The following is a 25557-nucleotide window of genomic DNA, read 5'->3' as shown; positions in this document are numbered from 1 at the left end:
CCACTCCAGTACAGGCTGAGGAACCTTGACTTTCCCTTTCTGTGTTGTAGATAGTTATTAGTTTTCAAATATCCCAAAATTAATGATATAACAGAGTTAGAGAGCAGTTTGTCTCCTGATAATCTCCCAGATGGTAAGAGCAAAATCACTGTTTTTTGTAAAACGTTTAAATGCTTAAGTATGGAAATGGATGCTTATCATTGGGTGTATGTCTGAACATTTTCCTCATCCTTGAGCCTAGTGCACATGATTTTTGCCATTAGCAGGAGAAGGAGCTAGGCTTTTAACCTACCTGGCAGTGCAGGGTCTCAGGACTTGTCTGCAGTTGCCTCAGCCTGAGGTGGCTGGGATTTAGTTGAACAGCTGTGCAGTGGTCAGTGACTGCTGCCTGACCTGTTTTAGCCTCAGCCATGAAGTACTCTGTGTGGTAAAAGCCTGACAGCCCAAGGGAACCAAATGCAATAAACAAGAACCTCAGGGGTAGAAGAGCAAGGCTAGGTGAGGTTTTCAAACTTCAACCTGGGCCAAATGAAAAGAAAGCAAAGTGTAATGAAAATGAAAAAATAACCACAAGCAGACCCCAAGATAAAAGAGAAAGCAAGCATTGAGTTAAGCATCATATTTTTCCTAGTAAGAGGAGGAAGCCTCCACCACTGAATTAGTGCTTCTCTCAGCAGAGGCACTGTCAGCTCCTCAAAACCTCCTTTCCCCTCTCTGCTTCTCAAACAAGAACTGTTGACTTTCAGATCCTGAAGGGCATTTCTTAGAGATGATTACCATAACAGAGACCAGAGATAGCTACCAAGAGAATCTAAGTATTTTGTGGAATATCACTTTTTTTTGCTAATGTAATGTTAATATACTATAATGTATTGTTAATGAAGCTTTTCTGCATTAAATAGGCTGGACTATTAAGCTGTTAAAACATTAATTGGATTAATAACAGATTCTTATCTGTGTGTAAAAGATGCATCCATTTTTGCTTTTTACAAGATACTGAAATGTAAGAATATTTTTGAACACTTATTTCTAACTACACAGCAGCTTCTGTACAGCAGCAGACAGCAGAAATTTGCCCTGTTAAAGGCCATATCGTTTGTGATTACCTTAGATACCTTTGGCTGAGTATTTCCTAGCTGAGAGAAGCATGTCAATTCCATGTTAGTTGGTAGCTTATAAATATATATATACATATGCTTTTGAATACTCTGGTACCAAGAAGAGTAATGGACCTGTGTGTGAGATTCATTTTTCCCAAGGAAGTCTTTGAGTTAAGCAGATGCAACTGCTGTGACTCAAAGAAAACCCAAAGCTTGTTTATGGTCTGAGGGTAACTACTGGATTGCAGCTACTGTGAGTTCAGGTGTCATTTAATTCTTTTCCATTTGATTTGTAAATTGTGATAGAGGTTAGGCAAGAGCTAAGTGCATACGTGATCAAATGGAGGACATATGTATAGACTTGCATTTAGGTAGCTATGGCAATTACATTCAGGAAGCTGTTCAAGCATTTATATTTACCTACAAGAATTCATTACTTAGAAACAGAGGCACTCTTTAATTTGTGCACTCTCAAGCTCAGCTTTAGAGAGCAGGCTTTCTAATTCACTCAATGACCAACACTGCATACAAAACTATACCTTTAATAATTGAAACAGAAATGAACAATAAGCAGCATGTTCATATAAAAAATGACTGATCTGGTTTCCTCCGGTGAGAAGAAGTTGGTTTTACAATGTTGTGATTGCTGTGGTTTGAACCTGGCCGATGGCAAAGGACCAGGTGGCTGCTCCCTCCCCGCCCCTGTTAGGAGATGGGGAGCAGGAAATCAACCTTGTGGGTCAAGACAAGGGCTATGGGGTTTTCACTCACCAATGAAGGTCACAGGCAAAACAGACTCAGCTTGGGGAAAAATCAATTTAATTTATCATTAATCAAAACAAAATAGGGCAAAATTAAAACACAAACCAGATCATAAATACTTGGGGGGAAAGGGAGTGGAGTTTCTAGTCCGGATGTCACAGGTTGTTTTCTGTCGCTTCCTTCTGAGGAGTATTCCTCACAATCTTCCCCTTCTCTTAGCAGTATCTGCTGACAGAGAAAGGAAGATTGCAGACTAATAAACTGTTAGAGTGCTCCTTATCTGGACCCCAAATATCTTTAATCAGCACTGGAATGTACTCACTGAGACTTAGCTCAGAATTTGGGAACAATGGGCACAGCAGAGAAGGTAATGTAATTCACTGTATCTGGTTCCCAAAAAAAGAGTTTATTACATTATATATTTTCCAAATAAGAACTAAAATGTCCACCATTTTGGTAAGTGCCCTATTTACTCTTTTGGGAGGAGAAAACCACAATGAAACACTATACTCCTTCAACCAGTTTAAAGGCACAGCTGAGCTACTAAACATGTATTTACAGTCTATCTGGTAGGAAGGATTGTTTTTTGGCTGTATTAGAAATGGGAATAATACAGAAGAGAAGGAAAAAGACAAAAGGAAAAGGAAGAAAGGAGAGTGTATCAAAGCAGCCATCAGCCAACATTCCAGATGCCACTTCATGGTTGTGTGACACTATGTGGATAAGCACTCTGTCAGCTTCTCAGATAAAATCAATTAACTTTTCTTCTTTGCCACCTCGAAAGATATTCACTAACATTGTCATGGTAATTTCCAGAGTACAACACCGATTTCCACCTCATCAGGGGCTGATCTACTTGCTAATAAATTGGGAGCACAGAGATTCCAAGGTGTATAAAAGCACTTGTTGATAGGACAGTAAGTAGTGATAGATGAAGAGAGACACTAAAGTTCTCATAGTCTTACAATGTTAATATGTCCTCTAATTAAACTAATAAAACTCCTATGTATAATAGGATAATAATAAATAGTTTTCATCATAATGTTTTGTTAGAATGATGCTTTTTTTCAGGAAATTGCAGTTTCATGAGCCAGACACTTCTAATAGTTTTTCATTATAGCATAGTCTTTCAGAACAATTAGTTTAGCCAGTGAAATTTCATTTATCCTTATCTCACATACAATAATTTCTTACATAGACATGGAATTCTTAATATATTAATCTGATTACAGCCAGTCTGGAATTTCACAGACCCAAAATAAGTACCCACAGGAAGAAAGAAGCAGTAAGCATAAGTGATCAGGAATAAATTTAAAATTGACGCAGATAATTCAATCCATCCTGTATTTACCAGTTTTTCCATGATGTTATTACTTCAACCTCATAAGCTCTAACAAAAGCACGCTTTGCAGAAGTATGTGAACATGAAATTTTCTATCTATCTGAACTCACAGTTTCTATCTATGCTATCTGAACTCGCAGTTGGCTTTTAATTCCGTGGAAGACTCAAACTCTTTTAAATTATATTAATTTTTCTATTATTCTCCACAGCCTGGGAAAATCAACGACATAATGAAAAATGTTTAGGTTTTTTGTTGCAGTCATTATATTTTATGCTTGTGTGGCATTCTTCATTGGTGTTTCATGTTCTAAATGCAAGCATAGATAAACTGAGTTAAGCATTTTAAAATCAAGCCAAAACACTTACTACTTAAACAGCAATTCTTAAATTCCCTATATGATTTCCCATCAATAGATGATTATGATGATATAGTTGCAGATGTCAACAGGAAGCTTAGCTGTGTACTAAATCTTAACTGCATTAAATTCAGTTATACTTAAGCATGTGCTAAATAATAAGAAAGCATTGCTGAACTGGGAATTTCAAAAAATTTCAAAAAGGTTCTGTAAACTAGTAAGAAGAGAGAGGAAATGGTGCCCTATGTTGTATATCTAGTACAGGTATTTGTAGATATCAGACTAGAATTTCTGTAATAAAGATTGAAAAAAGGGATATGTGGCAATGAATGAGACTTATCAAAGGAATTTGAAAGGTGTATCATTCTACTGATTTATACAAAAATGTGTTATCTTAGTTTATTTAAATATTTATGACCTCAGCTTTTGTGTTTATGTCTTAGACTTGTGTCTCTGCATAGGCAATGGAAACAATTTGGTAAAACAAAGCTGACATCATCTCATTCTAAAAGAACTATTTAAAGTATGTCAGATGAGCTGTCTAAAGCATCACTTTGACTTGAATTCTGAACATCCAATCTATGTGAAACATAAGTTACATTGTTCACTTTTTAAATTCTGTTTCAATGCAATGGGACTGTGCAAGTCAAACATTATTACTTGAATATTGCTTTTTTTAAAAAAAAAATATATGGCAAAAGAGCAGGAAATATGTCAGATGACTCTCTATTCAGGAATGAAGCCAGGTAAAAATTTTTTCCAATGGGTTGTCATAAAACTTTTTTGATCTGTGCTGCAGTTTTATTACTTTTTAAGCTATAAATATGGGAAAAAAAGAAAGAAGTCATATACTTCTTTGTCTAAAAATGGTATAACCACTCTATAAATATGGCAACTCTTAGGAATAAATAACGTATATAATATCTGACACAGAAGACACAAAATGAAATTTTAAGGGAAAATATTTCAACGTTAGAATTCAACACTGGGGGGAAAAAAAAAGTTATCAGGAGAGTTTTTATTAAAAAAACCCTCAGAACTCCCATGTTTTTCACTGCATTTGTACATAAGATGGGGTGTGTCCAAAATCTTTCTTGGTTTTGTACTTCTTAAGTTTGGAAAACAACTTGTTTGGAACTGGAGTGTCAAATAAGCAACAAAATCTGTCCGGATTAGTAATTATCAATAGTATTGATATCCTTCAGGAATGAAAGAATGTCATGTCCAGAGTTACAGGTAAGAATGTATACTTTTCTGTTCCAAATAAAGAATAAAGTTGATCAAAGAATTTGATAGTCGTTGAGAGCCTCATTTTTCTTTATAAAAATTCCTCAGTATTTTTTAAGGAATTTTGTTCAGTCATTAAGAACCAATAAGTAAAATGTTATCATTATCATTACTCAGAATGTCTATGGGCTGCTGACCTATGTTGTCTTGCCTCATCCTTTCAATAATCAAGCTTCCCATTTCCTTCCATTTAAAGATTCCTGGTAGTCTCTGAGGCTTCATGCACCATTAGCTGAATCAATAGATCCAAATGAAATCCACAGAAATAATATAATTCTTTGTTTTCCCTGCCCAGACGTTTATGCATTTATTTTGTGAATTAGGTGAGAATTTAAACAGCTATTTTTACTTGTCTAGAATTTTAATTTTGAATTCTTGTTTCCCATTTTATTAAGCTATGCTGAATATATTTAATCTCTTTTCTTCTAAATTATACTATTGTGTCCTACTAAGATCAAAAAAATATTTTAAATAGAATTCTGCCATTACATCTTGATTTTTTTAAAATTGAAGAATATATTATTCATAATTATCCATAATTTGCACAGTGTTTTTAGAGTTGACAATAGACTTCCTTTCAGAAAATTGGTTCAGAAGTGTCCCATTTTTCTGTAAACCTTTTCCCTAGGGCTCTGATACCTATAATTTATGCCCTAGTTTGGTGACAAACGTCTGTGACCTTGACTCAGTTTTACTAATAGATGTTAACTTGTGAGAAAGTCTCTGAAAGGAATATATGCAAAGCAAGTAAAAGAACAAGCAGGAGAATTACTGAGACAATGTTAGCAACTCAGGTATTTATGAGAAGAAATACTGATGTGAAACTTCTTGAAAATCCCAAGGAAAAAGTCAGAATCAGGAGATAGGAGGTCAGTAATCCAGACTTTGTCACCTGGCCTAGAGACACTCATCATGGATGGTGAATGTATCAATGCTTAGTTTAGGAGTTTGCTAGTCCTTCTGATTTGACATCTGTGTTGGCCAACAAATATCTTTACACTCTTCAGTAGTGTATATTCTGTTTACAGAGTGTCCTTGAGAATGGCAAAAACTGTCTGAAGAAAGTGATTTGGAACAAAAAGATTACAGTTGCTGTGTAATTACTATGTAATATCTTAAACTATTACACAGCCAAAAGATATTACATCTTGGAAACAAATATCTGAGTTTGCTAGCAGAGTTATCACATATCATATGTCTATAGAAATAGGTTGTGTCTCTTCCAAAACTTTCTCCAAGTCCAAGTTGAGGAATATTAGTGTATTATATTTAAAAAGATAATGTTTTGGTGTTTCAGTCTCATTACTGAAGTCTTATTTCCTAATGAATACTAAGGTATTCAAAGGCATTATTCAAAATGGGCTATTCTTCCACTGACATCCTATATTTTATATCTGAATTTCAAATTATGCTGAAAGTAGGGGAGAAAATCTGTAATCAGTGAGAAACAAAACCATCATAAGTTGGTTATTTGAATGTATCTGTAATTGCAGGTTAGGACCACATATACTTAAATGTATAGACCTTATGATTAGGATGTTGAGGAAGAAAACCAAATTTCTTTTTTAAAACTCTTTATAACAATAACATAAAAATACAAGGCACTGAACCATAATCAAGAATCAGACCTTGGAAAGCCCAAGTAGAACCTGGCTTTCATTTGTATGGCTTTGCTAAACTACTTGAACAACAAACATGACCCTAATCACTTTGTACAGCCAATTACAGCTTCTTAACTAGAAGTTCAAGAGTACACTTAACTCAAAAAGTGAAAACTATTGCTAAATTAAATCAATCAAAAAGGAAATTATAAGTTTTTTGTAATATATACATTTCTAAGGATTGTCCATAAGATTCTGTATGTTCTTTATTCTGCTGACCACAACCAATGGATATCTAGGTCAACTGGTTTAAAAGAGGCATTAAATAATTTCATAATTTTACGATCAGAAAGTATCCCTGTAGAAATGTTACTTCTACATCCATTTTCTGCATAAATTACACAGCCATGCCTTGAAACCCTTGAGTGTTCAGGAGGCACAGACCCACCGTCCTGAGTGAGATATTGACCATAACAATAATATAAAATAATCAAAATATTTCAGGTTAAACTGTAAATAATTACTCTGAATATATAGTCAAGCCTTTTAGGACTCAGTACAGAGACAACTAAAACACCTAAATTTACAAGAAAACTACAAGAAATCAGCTATTGGCAGATATAAAAAAAAAAAAAAAAGGTAGGCAATCACAGCTATCATTATCACCATGAGTTATCACCATTACTATCAAAATGCATCTTCTTTTTTCTCCATTTGAATTCTCCAGAAAAGATAATTTTTTTGCCCTGGAATGTAGAAATCTATTTACACTGACTGGATACACATGTAGAAAAAAAATATTTTTCATCCTAATCAGAAATTCAAATCATGTGCTTATGAGACACCATGTGATTTCTTCCCAGGAACTGCAGCAAGGACATAATTTATTAAACCTGATTGTTCTTTAAATGGTTTTCAGCAGATGCTTTACACTGCTTGCTATCTCTGATAAACCTAGAATCTTGGTTTTGTCACACTGAAACATAAAGTAATGACTACAGTGCACAGAAAGGGGTCTGTGGTCCCTTTTCAATAGCATCAGGCAGTTTACTTAATCACTTTTTTCAGGTGTGTAAACCTTCAAAAATTGCTTCTTTTTAGTGGAGTTAGGACAGTTAAGCCTTCCCCATCATCCAGCTCATTAAAATGAAGATGTTGAGCAGGATTTGACTCAATATGATTCCCCAAGCTACACTGCTAGTTACCAGCCTCCAACTAGACTTCATGCCACTAATTCTGTAGTTGGCAAGAAGAATATCTGTCATTGTATTGCTTCTGAAAAGAAATATAGTACTAAATGATTTATTTTGTGAAGTACCATGTGGTTGTGAAAATGTGAAACATCACAAATGGTAAGAGATGGGTAAAATTAGTCATATTTAGGTTAAAAAATAACATTGTATTAACAATAAGCAAAAGGAAACACTGCCTGTTGCAGAAAAATTAAAGTAATTCCAGCAGGCAAATAACAAAAGACTTCAAATGAAAGTAAAGAAAACTCCTCTCAGAAAGATAATTCACATGGAAGAATGCATTCCATTTGTACAACAATATATAGAGCAATAAAAGAAAGAATGAATGAATGAAGCAAAAATGCTCATGGTTATAGAACTGGACAGTGTATTCTCTGCTTCCTGCATAGCTATATAAAGTGTAGTTTGAGGAACTGCCACTCTCAGGGTAATATGCCAAACCAAATTTTATCACAGGCCAAAGAAGGTCTTTGACTGTAGAAATAAAGCTGGCAGTGATCTATGGGGAGAAAAAGACAACCTTACTATTGGATGTGCTGAAGAACAAAAGATGGGAAGCTTTTCAGCAGATGTTTTCTTCCTTTTAAATTGACAGATGCTTGAAACTCTGAATGCTGTAAGAAAAGTATCCCTTAAAGCTTTTAGCTGGAGCATTTAACTAAGATAAGGAGAGAAGGGAGGTGGTGGAGAAGCAGGGAATATATATATATCTGTAAATAGCACATGAGATTCACATGAGCACATGTTAAAGGCACCATACTTGGGAAGCTGGAACTTGAAAGAAACTCCCAGGTAATCTAATCCAGGCTTCAATGCTGGGGGCCGCTACTTTTAAACTAACGTTTATAAACTTATCAAACCTTTCTAGTCTGCAAATTCAACTTGCTACCTCTTAAGTGTGTAAGATATTCTTGAGCTTAATTTGTTAATTGTGTAAAACACATTTTCCTACTTCCCCGAATATTAACATGAGATATTATTTGTGATTTATTTTATTTTACTATTTTTTTTTCTTTATGGTTTCATCATATTTGGGGAGACACTCAGTTTATCATGACCTACAATGTTCATAGGCAAATTTCTTCTTAAATAACTAATATTTAATAATGTGTTTTCAATCCTATTCTTTAGATCATCTTGTGGATTTTTTAATGTTTTTTAATCCTTCAATACCTAATATCATTATGAAATGCCACTACAATTTTTTTCTCTTTTTGTTGCAAGATCACGGGTACTATGTAAAACTAATCCTTTGCTTCTGTAGAAAACTATGATCTAAAAATTGTCACTCCAAAACTATCTAATTCCTTTCATTTGAATAAATCTGTATTTCCTCCAGTTTAATTTGTAATTTATTGCAGGTATTAAATTTAAGCTAAATTAATTTAAATTCATTTAATTAAATTTAGACCTCTTTGTAGTTGGATCACCCATGCATGTTACACTTGCTTTCTCCAGTTACCTGAGTAAAGAAATGTGTGTGATAAGTTCAGTGTCAGGGTATAGCTGAGCAAGGTTGCATAACTTTTGGTTTCTGAAAAGATGTGAAAGAAACAGATTTCCCATCAGTTATTTATGATCAGTGATTGAGCAGTTACATCCTCAGGAACTTGGACTGTCAGTATCAGTCAGCAGGACTTGGCTGTCATGCAACAGTCCCAGGACACCACACCTGGGAAATAATAATACATGTTCAATATGTGAGTTAGTGAATGAGTTAGGGGCCTTATGTAATATTAATCACAGAAAAAATTCTTCATAGCTTCTCAGAATGGTAGAACATCTTAAAGTAGAGCATGATACTTATATATGCATATATTTTTGTGTGTATATATATGTATTTGGGAGTGTGTTTTCGCAACTGCAATCTCTTCTCCTCAAGACTTGAGAATAACTTTATAAAAAAGGGTAAAATGGAACTTTATTATTACTGAGATGTGAGTTTGACTTGTTATGTTTACTTTTAATGTTAAAATACATGACCCAGAGGAAACTACACCAATTTCATCACTTAAAACTATGTTTATTTGTTTCCTATGCTAATAAAATCATTATCTAGTATACCAGCATTACAGCCAGAATAATTTATTCTATCATTACATTTAGACTTGTATGAGAAGCACGTGAAGGCACAACTGTTCTTTGAGATCAGGGCTCCTTATGCAAATATATAGCATCTCAAGGAAGCTTTTGCTCGGGGGATGTTTTAGTTTATGGCTGTAAGGAGCACTGGATACAGAAGTACAACCAGTAATGAGCAGCTTATTAGGGCTGTTACTTAGGGTATCAGCAAACCCAGTTTCTTTTCTGACTAAACTGTGGCTCATGTGACTGTAGAAATCCATAGCAAAAGGGTCTTTTTACTTTAAGAAACATTAAGAGTTAACATTAACAAGCTTGTGTCAGCTTGTACTCTGTGTAACAAATATATGTAGAGATCATGGGTGCAAATTGGTAAAAAAACAATAAAAATCAGGGTGGGTTTTTTGGTTGGTTTTTTTTCTCATTTGGGCCGCAGGTGAACAAATTCTTGACAAAAATACTTTTTGTGATCATTAGCTCAGACTATAGAAATTAAGTGACCTAGCCTTCCATTTGAACACACTGATTTTTTTCAACTATACTTAAGTTTGTGAATATAATAGAGATTCAGCACCTATTTTATAACCCAGATAATTGGATTCCTCATAAAGTATTTCCATTTATTTCAAATTTGGAATTTGATTTTGTTATCTCAGATATTTGCAGCCTCAAAGATATTGTTTACTGTTTTTTCAAGACATAACTGAAATGAGTAGCTTCTTTAAAAACTCAAGAAACTGTGAATCCAATAAAACTGACAACTTTCAGGAGACTATCAGATGAATTAGGACAATGAATTTTGTATCATCATGAATTAGCACCCTGGAATTTACTTTTATAAATATACTATGAAAAAGGAAGTCACTATAGAATAAAGTTCTAATTCTGATCTCACACAAAATCTTGTAACTTTTTTTCTTCAATGGCCACATACCCTACGTAAAGATCCACAGTTTAGAAATGCACTTGTGTTTTTTTCAGATAAATGTGCAATGATTACAGTAGAACAGAGCACATTTTAAGACTATCAGAATGAAATAACCACACATATGTTAGCTAAATTTTAATAAACTCTATATCTAACCTGTGACTAGTGGTTTTAATTTTCTGTGCTACTAAGTAATGTGCATGCAAAAACAATTTCAGACTCTGCAGTCACCTCTACAAAGATGAAAAAAAAGTTTTTAAACACATTTTTAAACTTCCTAGTTCCAAGCTAAGTTCATTGTCCACTTAAGTATGAATTTTTTGTCTGGAATTGGCATGAACTCTTGGCCTTGGATCAAGACATATTAGGTTCTCTTTTTTGCAAAAAACCCAAGCACTCTTTTGTCAAGGTTTTCACTCTTTGTAAAATAATATTCAGTGAAAGAAATTATCAGACTTTTGGGGGGACTAGGTAATTTAGTGCCATTTTTATTGGTAAATATCTGCTTAAATTTCTGTTCTTTTCAGATCTGAGTGCATACCTCATACCACAGAAATAATAAGGGCAGATAAAAGAAGTCCTGACTAGAGGAGTTGGTTTTCAAAGACGGGAGAATTTTCTTCTTTAAACTCTCTTACTTGTATGATCATTTCCATCAGTGAACCATAATATTTATCATTTTTCAATACAAATATTATTAATACAAAAATTGTCAATATCTCCTCGTCATACAAATATTAAGGGGGAATGTAATATCAGCATCAATTGCCAGCATCTTAAGGGATCAACATGTATGCTGAGAAAGCCTTACTTTGGACACCTGATAGTATATATATATATCAAGTATTTCTCAGGTTTGGCAGACAGAAAACCTCTGATGCCTGTAACAACTCTGTTTGGGTTGTTCTGGTTGCATCTGAACACTTTTTCTGATACTAGTGCTGATTATCAAATTCTTTTAGCTCTTCCTCCTGAAATAAAGTTTTTACCCTTTATTTCTTTATTTTACAGTACCTCAGACATAAGAAAAACCTAAGACGTTTGCTGACTTCTATTCTACAATTAGAATTAATCTATCGGTAGAATGTATTGTATTTATTATTGTTTTAGTTGTTTTCTACTAGATTATACATTTTTTCCAGCAATTTGAAACTCTAAGTCAATCTCGTGGAGTATTCAGGAGGATATGTAAACACTTTATCTTTTCTCAGTTAGAAAATAGAGCTATTTTGGAAAGTAACATTAGTAAAAAGACCAAGAGCAGTTTATGCTTAAACATCAACCATTTTGTCTTCAATTCGCTTTCAAATGAATATGGTTGAAAAATGTACCACATTGTTTTGTAATTTTAAATTTCCATCAGAGACAAATAATCCTGAAAGAAATGTAATATAATGCTATTGTTCATACCAACTGGCTTTACTCACAAACAGAATAAAAGTCCCAAGTACCTACCATATTATACAGAATATGTCTGCAAACACCTTCAGTTATAACATGTATATTTTTTTATAAAATGTACTTTTTTTTAGACAATTCTAATCTAAGAAAGTATTATAATTTTCTTTTTGCCAAAGGCTAAGTTTGATGAAAGGGAATTTAAGCACCATATCTTATTTGCAATATTCACCACTTACAAAACCTGTCTGTGTTGATATTTCTGGTTTTAACACTACACAATTGAGAAACAGGTCTGTAGAAGTGGCTGTTATTAGTATTATTCTAGAAAATAATTGCTTAATTTCGGGGCACAATATGTAAGATAATTGTGTTTGGGATTTGCTGTTTGTGCAGTAAAAATCTGATGAATTAAGTAAAAAAAGATAAACTCAGGGTTGTTCTGCTCAAGTACTTCAAATTTTGTATTTGTTATGACTAGGCAAAAGACCTGTGTGACTTCATCTACCCCTAACGAGTAGTAAGAGCTACAAATAGGCTCTCACAGTTTTTCCTTTCTGCTATCATGCTATCTATATTATACTAAAAATAAAGGAAAGCAATTATATGAGAGCAGTCATGAAGAAATTATTTTTTAGTCGGTTCAAAACCAGATTTATAATAAATGATTTAAAAGTAGATTACATAATTTAAACTTTACATTTTTTGTTTCCAATTAAAATTGTATGTGTGAAGAGGCCTGTTCAGACAAAAAATTAGTTTTAAAAATATACAACAGTCTTATTTGAAGAAAGATTGTTGATACTGTTATTTCACATATATCCAAAGGAATTTTTTTTTTTTTTTAAATACAGCACTTACATAACTACAGAAAATATAAGGATTAATGTATGTCTTACAGTCTGCCATTGGATTAAATATACACACATATATATTTTTTTTTGTATGTACAACTGAGACGTTAAATTTTAGTTGGATCAAAATATATTTCAGGCTAGACTGTTTTATTTTTCTTGGTGACTTTAGCACAAGAGCAGGTTACTGACATTTGAAAACACTTGAAGACCCAGAGATAGCACTTGAAAATTTCATTTGAGAATTTGCCAAAGTTTTCCTTAGTTTCCTATGTCCTATATGACATATTTCTAAACAAATAAGATTTATATATATATAATTTTATATATATATACATATATGCATGCAACTTACATACTGTTTGCTTTTTAAGTCCAGCAGCAACTGAATTCTGCTAAAGGATGAAAAAGACAAAGCTTTACTGTGTAAGTGTCTAAGGCACCATCACAGTATTAGTGAGATGTTCTGGCAGACTTCACATAGCCAGTCTCCTTGGAAAAGATCTTTATGTTCAACAAGTCTAACCATTAACCTGGGTCTACCGATTCCAGTGCTAAACTATATTCCTAGACAACAGATCATCATGTATTTTAAACACCTCTGGAACAGCTTGGGCTGCCAGGGCACCTGTTCCAGTGCCTGAAAACCCTTTCAGTGAAGAAGTTTCTTCTAATATCCAATCTAAACCTCCCCTAGTGCAATACAAGGCCATTACCTCTTATATCACTTGTTACTTGGGAGAAGAGACCAACCCCCACTTTGCTCTTTTCAGGTAGTTGTAGAAATTGATAAAGTCTCCTGTCATCTTCCTTTTCTCCAGACTGAACAACCCTTGTTCGTTCCTCATAAGACTTGTTCTTCAGACCCTTCAACAGCTTTGTTGCTTTTTTTCTGGATTAAATCTAGCATCTCACTACCTTTCTTGTAGTGAGGGACACAAACTGAACATGTTATTTGAGGTGCAGCCTCACCAGTGTGAAGTACAGGGGGACAATACCCTAGTCCTTCCAGTCACACTATTTCTGACACAGGCTAGGATGCTGTTGGCCTTCTTGGCCACTTGGGCACACTTATAATCATCTGTCTGTCAATCAACAGCTCTAGGTCCTTTTCCTATGGGCAGCTTTCCAGACACTCTTCCCCAAGCCTGTAGCTTTGCCTGGGGTTGTTGTGACTCAAGTGCAGGACCCAACATGTGGCCTTGTTGGATTTTATCCAACTGTTCTGAGCTCTCCCATCCATCCCTTCCAGGTCCCTCTGCAGACCAACACTCCCTTGCAGCTTAGTGTTGTCTGCAAATTTCCTGAGGGTGTACTCTAACCTCTCATCTAGATTATTAATAAATATATTAAACAGAACTGGTCCCAACAGTGAGTCCTGTGGAACACCACTTTTGTCCAGATGCCATCTGGATTTAACTCCATTCACCACAACTCTTTGGGCCTGGCCATCCTGCCCATTTTTTACCCAGTAATGAGTACACTGGTCTAAGCCATATCGAGCCAATTTCTCCAGGAGAACACTGTGGGAGATAGTGTCAAAGGCTTTACTAAGGTCCAGGTAAACAACGTCCTCAGCCTTTCCCTCACCCACTAAGCAGGTCACCTTGTCATAGAAGGAGATTAGGTTCATGAAGAAAGACCTGCTTTTCATGAACCCAACTGGGCCTGATCTCTTGGTTGTCCTGCATGTACTGCATGGTGACGGTCAAAGTTATTTGCTCTGTAATCTTCCTAAGCACCAAGGTCAGACTAACAGGCCCATAGTTCCCTGTATCCTCCTTCCAGCTATTCTTTTAGATGGGGGTAACATTTTGCAACCTCCAGTCTACTGGAACCCCACTGGTTAGCCTGGACTGCTCCTAACTGATGGAAAGAGTCTTGGTGAGCGCTTCTGCCATTTTCCTCAATATCCCATCCTTCCCTGATTTGTTGTAAGTAATCCTACAGTAGGAATGGAAGTGGAACAGATGATATAAATCTTCCCTATTGCAGATGCTTGTTACTTTTATAATGGAAATTGATAATGTGAATTTTACACAGATTTTGCCCTTCTGAAATGTGTCCAATAGAACATTTGGACAACAATAGAACGTTGGAAATTTCATTTGTAGTTAAACAAAGAGCATGAAAACTCACATAAGAACTTTTCCCAAGAATACCCCAAATCCCCCTAACTCTAGAAGTATAGAAGAAATATTTTTGATAGACTGAGGCCTAAAATGGTTCTTTGGAACTAAGCCATCATGATGTTTTGTTTTTTTTTAAAAGAAGTGAAAACACATTTTTTGAGAAAGAGCAATAGTACTTACTATCAGAGAAAATAAGAATTACTGAATAGATAACCTTCTTGAAGTATCTAATATTCTATTTTTCACAAAATGACCTTACAAGTAATATTTTATTAAATAATAAGCATGTATCTGCAAGTCTCTGCTTCTACTTCATCATCTGATGATTTTACTTCTGATTCTTGCATTGACTTTCCTTTAATAAAAGCATACCTTTGGAAAAGCTGTCTCAGGACTGTTTTATAATGATAAATGTTCTAGACACTGCTTGCATTTGTTCATTGTTTGTTGTAAGACACCTGAGTACTGAAAAAAGCAAGTCACCTCCTAAGATGTGTCAATTGACCATAACTAATTTGAAAACCCTGTGTCATTTTCAGTTCTGTGAACATCATAAACTTTCAACTCCCATGGATCTGTTTAAAAGGAATCAGGCCCAATAATGACATGAAATTTTACTCAGAATGCTCATAATTAGACAGCATCAGGATTAATATATATAAAGTACATGTCTTTATTAACAAATTCTTAAGGAAATATCAGAAAGCAGTGTAGTCTTCTGAAGAGCAGTGGTTTGACTCACTGCAAACTCTGAAACTGTACACTACTGACGTAGAAAGATGTTTAAAAAGTGGCTGCTTTTGGAGTCATGCATACATACAGGGTACCTTCTTATTTTAAGAATGAGGATTGTGTGGTCCTTCCATGTGCCTGTTTTAAGAAACTACTTATTTCACTGCTAGTGCACTTGCTGGAAAACATTTGATCCAGAGACAATAGTAGGAGTTTGTGGTTCATTTTAGCCATGTAGATTTAAAGTGTCACTTAAAATAGATGTTCTTTTAAAAACAGAATTTATTTATACACCACTCAATAGCTTAAAGCATGGATTTATAATTACAGAGTTTCTATACTGGGAAGTCTGTGAAAGGTGGAAAATATGGCAGTACTTTTTATTCCATAAAAATATATTAGCATTTTTTAAAAAAACAAACCATTACTATGTTTCAAACACTGGAACATTGATTTTTCTACATTTAACTGAATGCTTCAACTTCTTCTGCATGTGTCATTTACTAAATGTTACATTTACAAACCCATTAATAAGATGATTTTAGGATTACAACAATTACAGAAAAAACTAAAAGACTGAGGGTTTCACTGGTGCTGATTCAAACTGATGACAACAAACTGAGGTTTCCCACAGATGTCCAAAACCCCCTTAGTGGCTCTCAGGACTGATGCTCCTACCTCACCTTTACAGACCAGGGTACTCCTTACACCTGCAGACAGATTTTTGGCTTACTAGGACAGAAGGGCTGAAAGAGGATCATGAATTTCCTGTGCTGTCTCTCCTCTTTCTGAGGTAATAGTAGAAAACGACCCCGAGGGAGATCTCAGGCTGCATTTTGTCAGTGCAGAAATAGCAACAGGACTCAGGCCTCCAGCCTATATGGACTCCAGTTTCTTTAACTATTAAGTTAAAGGCATAGTCTTACTGTGAATGCTTCAGAATTTAAAATGTTTATTCTGCAAATTGCTCTTTTGATCTGGTATTTTTGCAGTAGTTTTAAAATCAAAACCTAGATGCCAAAGGAAGAACAACTGGTTTTGGATCTGCAGACAAGGAAGATACTGAAAAGGGACTCAAGGATGTGTTGGAAATCATGCAACCTCTTACACCCCAGCGTAAGATCATCTGATAGTTATTTATTGACTTACTGGCTGAATCTTGTGTACAGCTGATGCAAAAAAAAAAAAAAAAAAAAAATCTTTAGATTCTCATTTTCCTACTATTCCTAATATGTCTTTTACTTTCAACAGACTGCACGATTTGCCACACTGGCAACAGACTCCAGAAAGCCTGTGTTGATCACCAGGTGGATTAGTCCACTTCAGTGGGCACTCATTTCACTTAGAGTCCATCATTTCCACTCTTGAGTTAAAAAAAAAAAAACAAACCAACAAAAAAAACCCCAACAAAAACAAATAAACAAAAAAAACCCAACAAACAAACCACTTGGACTTACCAGAAAAAAAAAAGTGGAGGTTGATTTTCTGGGTTTTTTTTGTTTATTTGTTTTTTAATATGTCTAAGTGCTATTAACCAGAAAGAAGAACACCTGACTGGTATGAGATGAAAGATTTACACTCTATCCAAGATGAGATATTAGTGACATTTTATTTCTCCAGTGGAACCTGATTTGGAGCACTGGATTTGCATTTGTTTTATGAAAGACCTCACCTCATGATCAGTTGCATATTGGAATAATAAAATTTTGCTCTGTCCATGTTTATCTCCTTTATAAATTTGTGTCTGAAGTAAATATACATTCATTCCATGTTGTAATAAATTCCTTATGGTACACATGGTTAAACTGTAAAACCTAATTATGAATGTAAGAAACTTTCCTTTATGTTTTGGATTATTTCTTTATCTAGCATGTGCTTAGAGAAACATTGTGCATTGTTTGTAGTGTTTCACTTGATTTTACTGTTTAAAATAAGAGGTAGGATGCTGACATCAGTATTCAGGCAATCTTCCATTACTATTTGAGGGGGGTCCTTGTTCACAGAAGGATTACTAGACTACTGCCATAAAGCAGTGTAACTCTTTCTGAAAGTCAACATAATGGACATTAATTAACAAGATGACTGAAATTGCATCTATTTGTAGTAACAGCTTAAAACACTGTAGACAATTCTTTATTAAAGGATTTCTTTAGTTTCTCTTTGTCATTTATGCTTATCTAACTTGTAAAAGAACCAGTTCTTAGTGGCTCTTTAAGAAAACAAACTGAAAGAGCTAAATTGACCTAGGCCAAAAGAGTGCTCTTGCAGCACATTCTTGGAAAAGGAAGCACTTGAAAGAAGAGCAAAATGAAGTAACTCGTATGCTACATACTGAGCAGACTAAGTACTAGCATGAACTCAGCTTCACTTGAAGTGAATGAAGTACATCATTATTATATCCTTTTCTCAAACCTCTATAACAAAGGAAAGCGAGATGAAGTGCCTCTTATAACATCAGAGCACAGTGACTCCATCAGAACACCAACCTCAATTTTGCTGTTCTTTAAAAAGAACAGGCTCCTGCTAATTCATGAGTTATATCAACAAACCCATCATTTTCTTAGGAAATAGATTGAGATCAAATTTAACATTCCAGGGCTGATCCTAATATCAACTCATGAGTGACCTTTTCCCTACCTACTACACTGTAACCTGAAACTCACTTAAAAGAACATCTTATTTTTCAGTCAAGACACTACGTTAGAGCGATATTCTGTACTGTGGGAACTAAGGCCCCTCTTGGACTTTAGTTGCGTGTTCTCTGCCTCCCCCTCTACCAAAGTGCAGGGGCAGCATGGAGGAAGAAGGCAAAAAAGAACTTGGGGCCACTGGAAACTTGGAAGAGCCACTGGGCAGCAGCCTACGCTTGAGGCTTGGGATATTCTCAAACATGCAACACAGTTGGGAGGTTAGTGCATGCAGGGTCAGTCTGACAGGCTCTGGACTCTCTGGGGATGGTGCAGACTTCTGACAGGTTATAAAAGTAGGCACTGCTGCAGAGAAATGGCATTTACAGACTTGCGTCCAAGTTCAAAGAGAACTTTAAATGTCATCATGGATTTTGCCATTTGTGAGGACCTCAGAAGAGACCCAGAGAGGGAACTGTGTCACAAGCAGGCAAATGCTTTTCTTTAACTCTTCACTTTAGAAAAGGAAATTCAGACTGCCTTTTTGAAGCCAAGCTTTGCTTTTTATTGTGCTTGCTTAGCCCTGTCAATCTTAATTATTGGAAGGCTGACACAGTTTGATGTTTGTAACTCACCGGGTCAGCTAGGAGTAAAGGTGGTAAGAAAAACAGATAAAGAGGGGCTGAGCGTCACTGTAAGGTGTTTTGCATTAACAGTGCATCACAAAACAATTTGTCATCTAGGTCACTGTAATAATATAAGGTATATATCTAGACTCATCTGGGATCACAGTCTTGGAGTGCTGGAAAAACATGAAAACACTGTGAGGAAAACTCTCAAGACTGGTTGTGGTATATATTTTCATGAGACAGACTCTGATGGTATATGACTTTGGTTGCTAAGCATTTCTTGCCAGTTTTTCTGGTTTTGAAACTGAGCAAGTTAACAAGCATGTTGCTGGTCAATTCCTGTCTCGATGTTTTTTGAGAAAAATAATAGCCCTGAGGGAGACACCTTCTTTCCCTACAATACCATCTCATAGTCTGAAAAAAAAATTAGCTGTAAGACTGGAAAGAGCGCACATCCTTTTGTTGTCATAATGATATGTTGAAGGCAAATAATGGTCAGCTATTGTTTTCTGAACAAATAGTTCACTCTCCAGACCCCATCCTGAACAGTGTTGATGTTAGGGGATAGGCTTTATGAATCTCAATTCCATGAGAGAGCTCTTATTAGATATTACTTGGATCAAGTGGACTTAAACTGACTTTTCTGGCAAACCACAAAATCTGCTCTTCAGTTTGAAATATCAAACTGAGCTTCAAATGGTCAAAGGAAAGCATCAGGTCCATCCATTTATTGTGACTCTTTCCTGTATGTGGCAGTAGCCATCCTTTCTCAAAGTCAAATAAATAAATAAGCCAACAGTGGCTCAAAATGAACCTTACTAAAGCATGTTTACATAACTGATAGTCCTTTGAAGCGGGCGTAGTCCCACTAATACCTAGTTTGAACCACTCTAAGGGTTATTGAGAGACTTTTTTCACTTACTGTTGAATTTATGACACCTTTATACATAACTATGAATGTGAGTAATGCATACCCAGGAATTTAAATCAGACACTTGTGAAACAAAAATATTTACCTGACTCTGATTCCTGTGTTCTTTGCAGGCATTTAGAATTCACTCAATAAATGTCAGGTTTATTCAGTTTATTTTAATTAGCATGAGTTACCATCCGAAAAAGAAATAAATTATCTCAGCTCTGAAGGTCAGGTTTTTGAAATGCTGGTGGTCATCTGAAGCCTTTTTGGAACATAAAGGTCAATTGGGAATTTGGATGTTGTGTAGTCAATTTTTGCTGCTTCCTTATTCTAAGTATTCCTGGCACTGGAGATGTATTTTTACAGGGTGGGCTACATGGGTGGCTTCTGTGAGAAGCTGCTAGAAGCTTCCCCTGTCTCCAACAGAGCCAATGTCAGTCAGCTCCAAGATGGACCAGCTGCTGGCCAAGGCTGAATCCATCAATAACAGTGGTAGTGCTTTTATGATAATGTCATTAAGAAGGCAAAACCAAAACTTTTGCAACCCCAGCAGTAGTCAGAAGAGAGTGAGAGAGACACCTCTGCAGACAACAAGCTCAGTGAAGAAGGAGGGGGAAGAAGAGCTACAGGTGCTGAAGCAGAGATTCCTCTGCAGCCTCTAGTGAAGACCATGGAGATCCATGATGGAGCAGATGCCCACCTGCAGCCATGCTGGAGCAGCTGGATGCCTGAAGGAGGCTGTGAGCACATGGGAAGCCTGCACTGGAGCATTCCACTGACAGGACCTGTAGGCTGGTGGAGACAGGAGCACACACTGGAGAATGTAGTGAAATGAGGCAATCAGGTGTTGCTAATTACAAGGTGGGAGGCTTGAGCTTGTGTTAAGCCCACCTGTGCCCAATTAGGGTTTACCCCACCTGTGCATGAGCAGGATTGGGCCACCAATAAAAGGTGGCAATTCCAGGTGCATGCTCAGTTCACTCTCGAGCAGCCAGAGGAGGAAGTAAGCTGAGTCTGGAGCAGAAACACTGAACAAGGCTTGCCCAGTCTAAAGGCAGCCAGCTCAGAGCACTGTTTGTGCACCTTTGCGAGAACACCTGTTTGACTTTGAAGTGTCGTGCCCCAAGAAAGGTTCATCTGCTATAGGGGAATGTTTGCTGGTAGGACTTGTCCTCTGAGGGACCCATTCTGGATCAGGGTAAGAGTGTGAGTATTCCTCCACATGAGGAGGAAGGAGTAACAAAGAGAACTTGTGAGGAAGTGATCCCTATGCTCTTTGTGGGAGAAGGAGGTAGAGAAATCCAGACCTAAGTTAAAGCCAAGAAGAAGGGAGGAGTGTAATGAAAGTGTTTGAAGAATTTTTAAATTTATTTTTGCATTACCCTACTTTGATTTGTTTAGCAAAATATTAAAAAAATTTTCCCCAAATTTAGTCTGTTTTGACTATGACAGTAATTGCTGACTAATCTCTCCCTGTCTCTCCCTGCTCACCTGGGTGAGCATCTAGTGTCTAGCTTGACTCAACTCAAGCCTGTAGAAACAAGAGGAATAATAATAAGAAAAACTAGGTCATATCCCCAGATTTTTTTGACCCTTAGAAAATGAAGATAATTTTTCATTCCCAAGAGTATTTATTAAATACTTAATTAAAGGTTAATTTTAAGGTTAAAAATTTCTTTGCTTAAGCTATTTTCAGCAGAATAATAATTCTATCTGTAAGTAATCTATCTAATAAGCCAAAGGCTTCTGTCTTCTGCCTTGCCTCTCAACCTGTGGATGAGATAGAGTTCTCTCATGCTTTTCTTTCTTAAATTCCTCTCCCAGAAAAGTGTTTGGAGAGATTTAATGTCAGCCAAAGCCATTCAAACTGTACTTTTTCATTGGTATAAGCAGAGTGAATAATCAGCTTCAGTTTATTGAAGTTTGTGAATAAAATTCTTAGTTTATTAAACATGTTTCCCTCTTTTTGAGCTCTTAGAATAGTTCAGAAAAATTGTAATTTTGTGTTGCCAACTGCAGGGGTGAAACTTCTAGCCAGAAGCAGTATACCGTGCTGGTGAAGGTCTTATACAGGCTTACACTTAGTAGCTTTCACTCTAATGAAGTCCCATATGACCTCCTTGTAAAATGCTGTTCATAGAGATCAGCAGAGACGGAGACAGAAAACCTGATTCAGGTGAAGCAAAACTACCATGAATCCAACTGAAGAACTGTATGGTGCTTGGAAATTACAGGAGACGTTCAGGTATCAAAACCAGAGGAACCTAATGTCATTTTAGAGCTACTGACTTGTTGCATATTTGTTGCAAGACCTGGAGAAAATCCATGCCTTTCTTGAGAAATACATGGATATGTTATGGCATCACATGTGTCCTGGATCCTGATGTTTAGGTGGGTACTAGGTGTGGTAAATTACACCTCGATAGCAGGTAAAATAATAGGAGAGATCTCACAGCTTGGGGTTCATAATGCAATGTTGGTAACTGGAAGTTCAAGTGAATGGTAACATTTACTTCTTCTGGTTGCCATGCCCTTCAATCACATGGGGCACTAATATCCATCTGGCTGCAACTGGGCATTTGTCCTTCACTTTCTGCAAGGCATTCTGACTAAACTGAATAAAAGAATTCTCATTGTTTCTGAGAAACAATTTCAGTCAATGATGCACATTTGCATCTGCTTACATCTTTATTCTGTGTCTAATCCCTTCTGTATCTATTCCCTAATAACTTGCAGCAGCTCTGAGAGACTAGGAGTAAAAGGTAGCTGCAAACAGTGATTTAGGAATGATGTTGGTACAAATGTTCCAGAACTCTGAACAGCTGATATGTTTTGACAGTACTTTAGTTCTGTATTTCTTCAACAGCAAGGCCATAGAAATCAATAGAAAAAGCCAAAACAGAACAAAACAAACAAACAAAAAACCCCCGTCCCAAAACCAAACGGCATTGAAGTTTTCTTTTGCCTTCTGAATGTAATTTTATCATGTTTTGTCTTCTAGGAAATAAGATTAATCTCAAACAAGAGTAAGGACAAGTCAATAGCTTCAAACACACTTCAAGTAACTTTTCCTCTTTTCCAAGTAATAGGCAATTAATAACTTATGAACACAGTCTAAAAGCCTGCCAGGCAAGTTGTTTGCCCTTTGAAAAGGCTCCCTCAGCTTAAAAAAACCCCAAACAACAGGAATCAAATACATGCTCACTGATTTTTTTAAATAATTTTTTTTCATATAGCATATAAATACAGACACAACATACTAAATGTCTATTGCTTGCACTGGAATGAAGAGAAGTAAACATATGGATTTAAACTTGAAAATTTCCTTAAAATTTCTAATCACAATAACATGTTTCTCTGATTCCTATTTACTTTACCTAAGTAGACATGATGCTTACACTAGCAGTGTATTAATCAGTATTTCAATTGGTCTACAAATGTAGTATGGCTAACTTTGTTCCTGGGAGTGTGGCTGCAGTGTGCTTACATTCATATGAAAGAGTCTTGCATGGCCTCCACTCTACGTTGTATATCCAACCAATCATTGCTCTTGCAATAAATCATTTCAACAACTGACATTTGTTATAATTAACACAATTTGTCATCTCTCTTTGAGAAAGCAGCTCTGGAGTCATCAGGTTGTCATGGGTTCTAAACTCCCTTGAGAAAGCCAGAAAAGGGATGTGTTGCATCGTTTTGCAGCACTTACACATTTAGAAACAGAATGGAAAACACAGTTTGAAGTGCTTAGGTAAACCTGGGAAACTGAAAATATTAACTTCACCAGAGACAAAACTGTAATTAATTCTAATTTTCCAGAACTGGATGTAATAGCTTCTGTCAATCTAAATGTAAAATAAAAGAAAATATGGATTAATTAAAAAAATCTTTCATCTCAATGTCTTCAAATATTTTATAAGTTTAAACTTACAGTGATTAATTATTTAATCCAGAGAGATTACTTATTCTGCTATAAACTAGAAGTATAATCAAACTAAAAAAGAAGAAAGACAGCATTTAGTCTTAGGAAAAACATCCTAAATTCCAGTATAGTCACTTGTTACTATGGCATAAATGTTTTTTTAGTCCATATGTAAAAGTGAAAAACAAGAAAGAATACATAATGCCTATAGTGTCCATACAATATACATATCTTATGATATATGATTTATAAAATAGCCTGACAGAAAAATGCTGGAAAACAGTAATGATTAATCCATTTCAAAAAATATTAAAATAATCTGAAGAAAATAATAAGAAAAAGAAGTATCATCTCATCTATATTTGGGTAAAACTTGATAATTTTTTAAAAAATAATTATGTTTTTGTAAAACAGAAAAAACTCCCACAAAACAGCAAAAGGAAGAAAAAATCTCATAAAGCCACAGAGAACAAGCCATCTCTGGGTGAGAAAGCTATCAGGAAGTCCCACAAATTTCTTTTCACTCTTCCCCAAACCACTGGAGAAAGTATCAAATAATGTTAGTGTTAAAAATAGATTATTTCATTTTTGGGGGAACTCAAGTCCCCCTTTAAAACACTTTATGTCATCATGATGAAGAAAAGAAGTATTATACTGGTCACAAAATAAATCTTTACTCACCTCTAGGCCCTTGTGCACACGTCTCCAGAGACACGAAAGGGACTTTTAAGTACAGATGACAGTGAGGTTCATATGGCTTGAATATGTGGAGAAAATATGAAGCCAACAGAGGATCTTGTTTAGAGGAATTCTCTGTTGTACTATTTTATCAGAAAAAAAAAAGAAAAAGTTAGAAATGTTCTGACTGTTCTGTTTATAATGTATTTTTGGATATTTCTTTTGAAGTTCTTGCTTCTACAGCCTTGTGATTAGGCAGAGATCTCAGACTAACAAGGGTAAGTTTATGCTTTTCCCATCACTAAGAAAGCTTCAAAAACTGGTCCAATGAGCAAGGGCAAAAAGCCTCAGAAACAACAAGCAGATAGAGAAAATAATGTATTTTTAAAATAATTCCTGTGTATTGTAAACCAAACTGATGATTTATGAAGAACTAATTCATTATTTTCATTGGTTGGGGTTTTTGATACTATTACCAGACTAGGATAATGGGACTATTGTCATTTGTTGCAGAAGAGAAAATAACAAGAGAGGGTACATAGTGTTAGACAAGATTGAGCAACATACATGTACACAAATGACAGTGTTCATATGTATGGCAACATATCTGTCTCTGGTATCTCAGAAGGTTCCTTAAAACTAATATGAGGGAAATGTCATTCAGTCTAGGTAAACTATATTTCTGATTTATCAGTCAGTTAGTTACATTTGGATTTGATTTATTATACATAGACTTCATTGATTGCTGGGAGTGAACATGTTCCAATTATTTTATTAATACTGCCACATGGCCAGTAAGATATTATAAAGGAGACAGATTTCTTACATGCTTCAGCACATCAGCAGTATCAAGAAACAAGAACCCAAGTTTGAAGCTGAAATAAAGGTTCTGCTGAAAAATACTCATCAGAAAGTACTCACCATTATGTCATATACCATTCCTAGGAGAAAGATCAGA

This window comes from Calypte anna, chromosome 4A, assembly GCF_003957555.1.
Source record: "Calypte anna isolate BGI_N300 chromosome 4A, bCalAnn1_v1.p, whole genome shotgun sequence".
In the NCBI taxonomy this organism is placed as follows: Eukaryota; Metazoa; Chordata; class Aves; order Apodiformes; family Trochilidae; genus Calypte; species Calypte anna.
The sequence above is the reverse complement of the archived record's forward strand: the minus strand, read 5'-3'. Positions refer to the sequence as shown.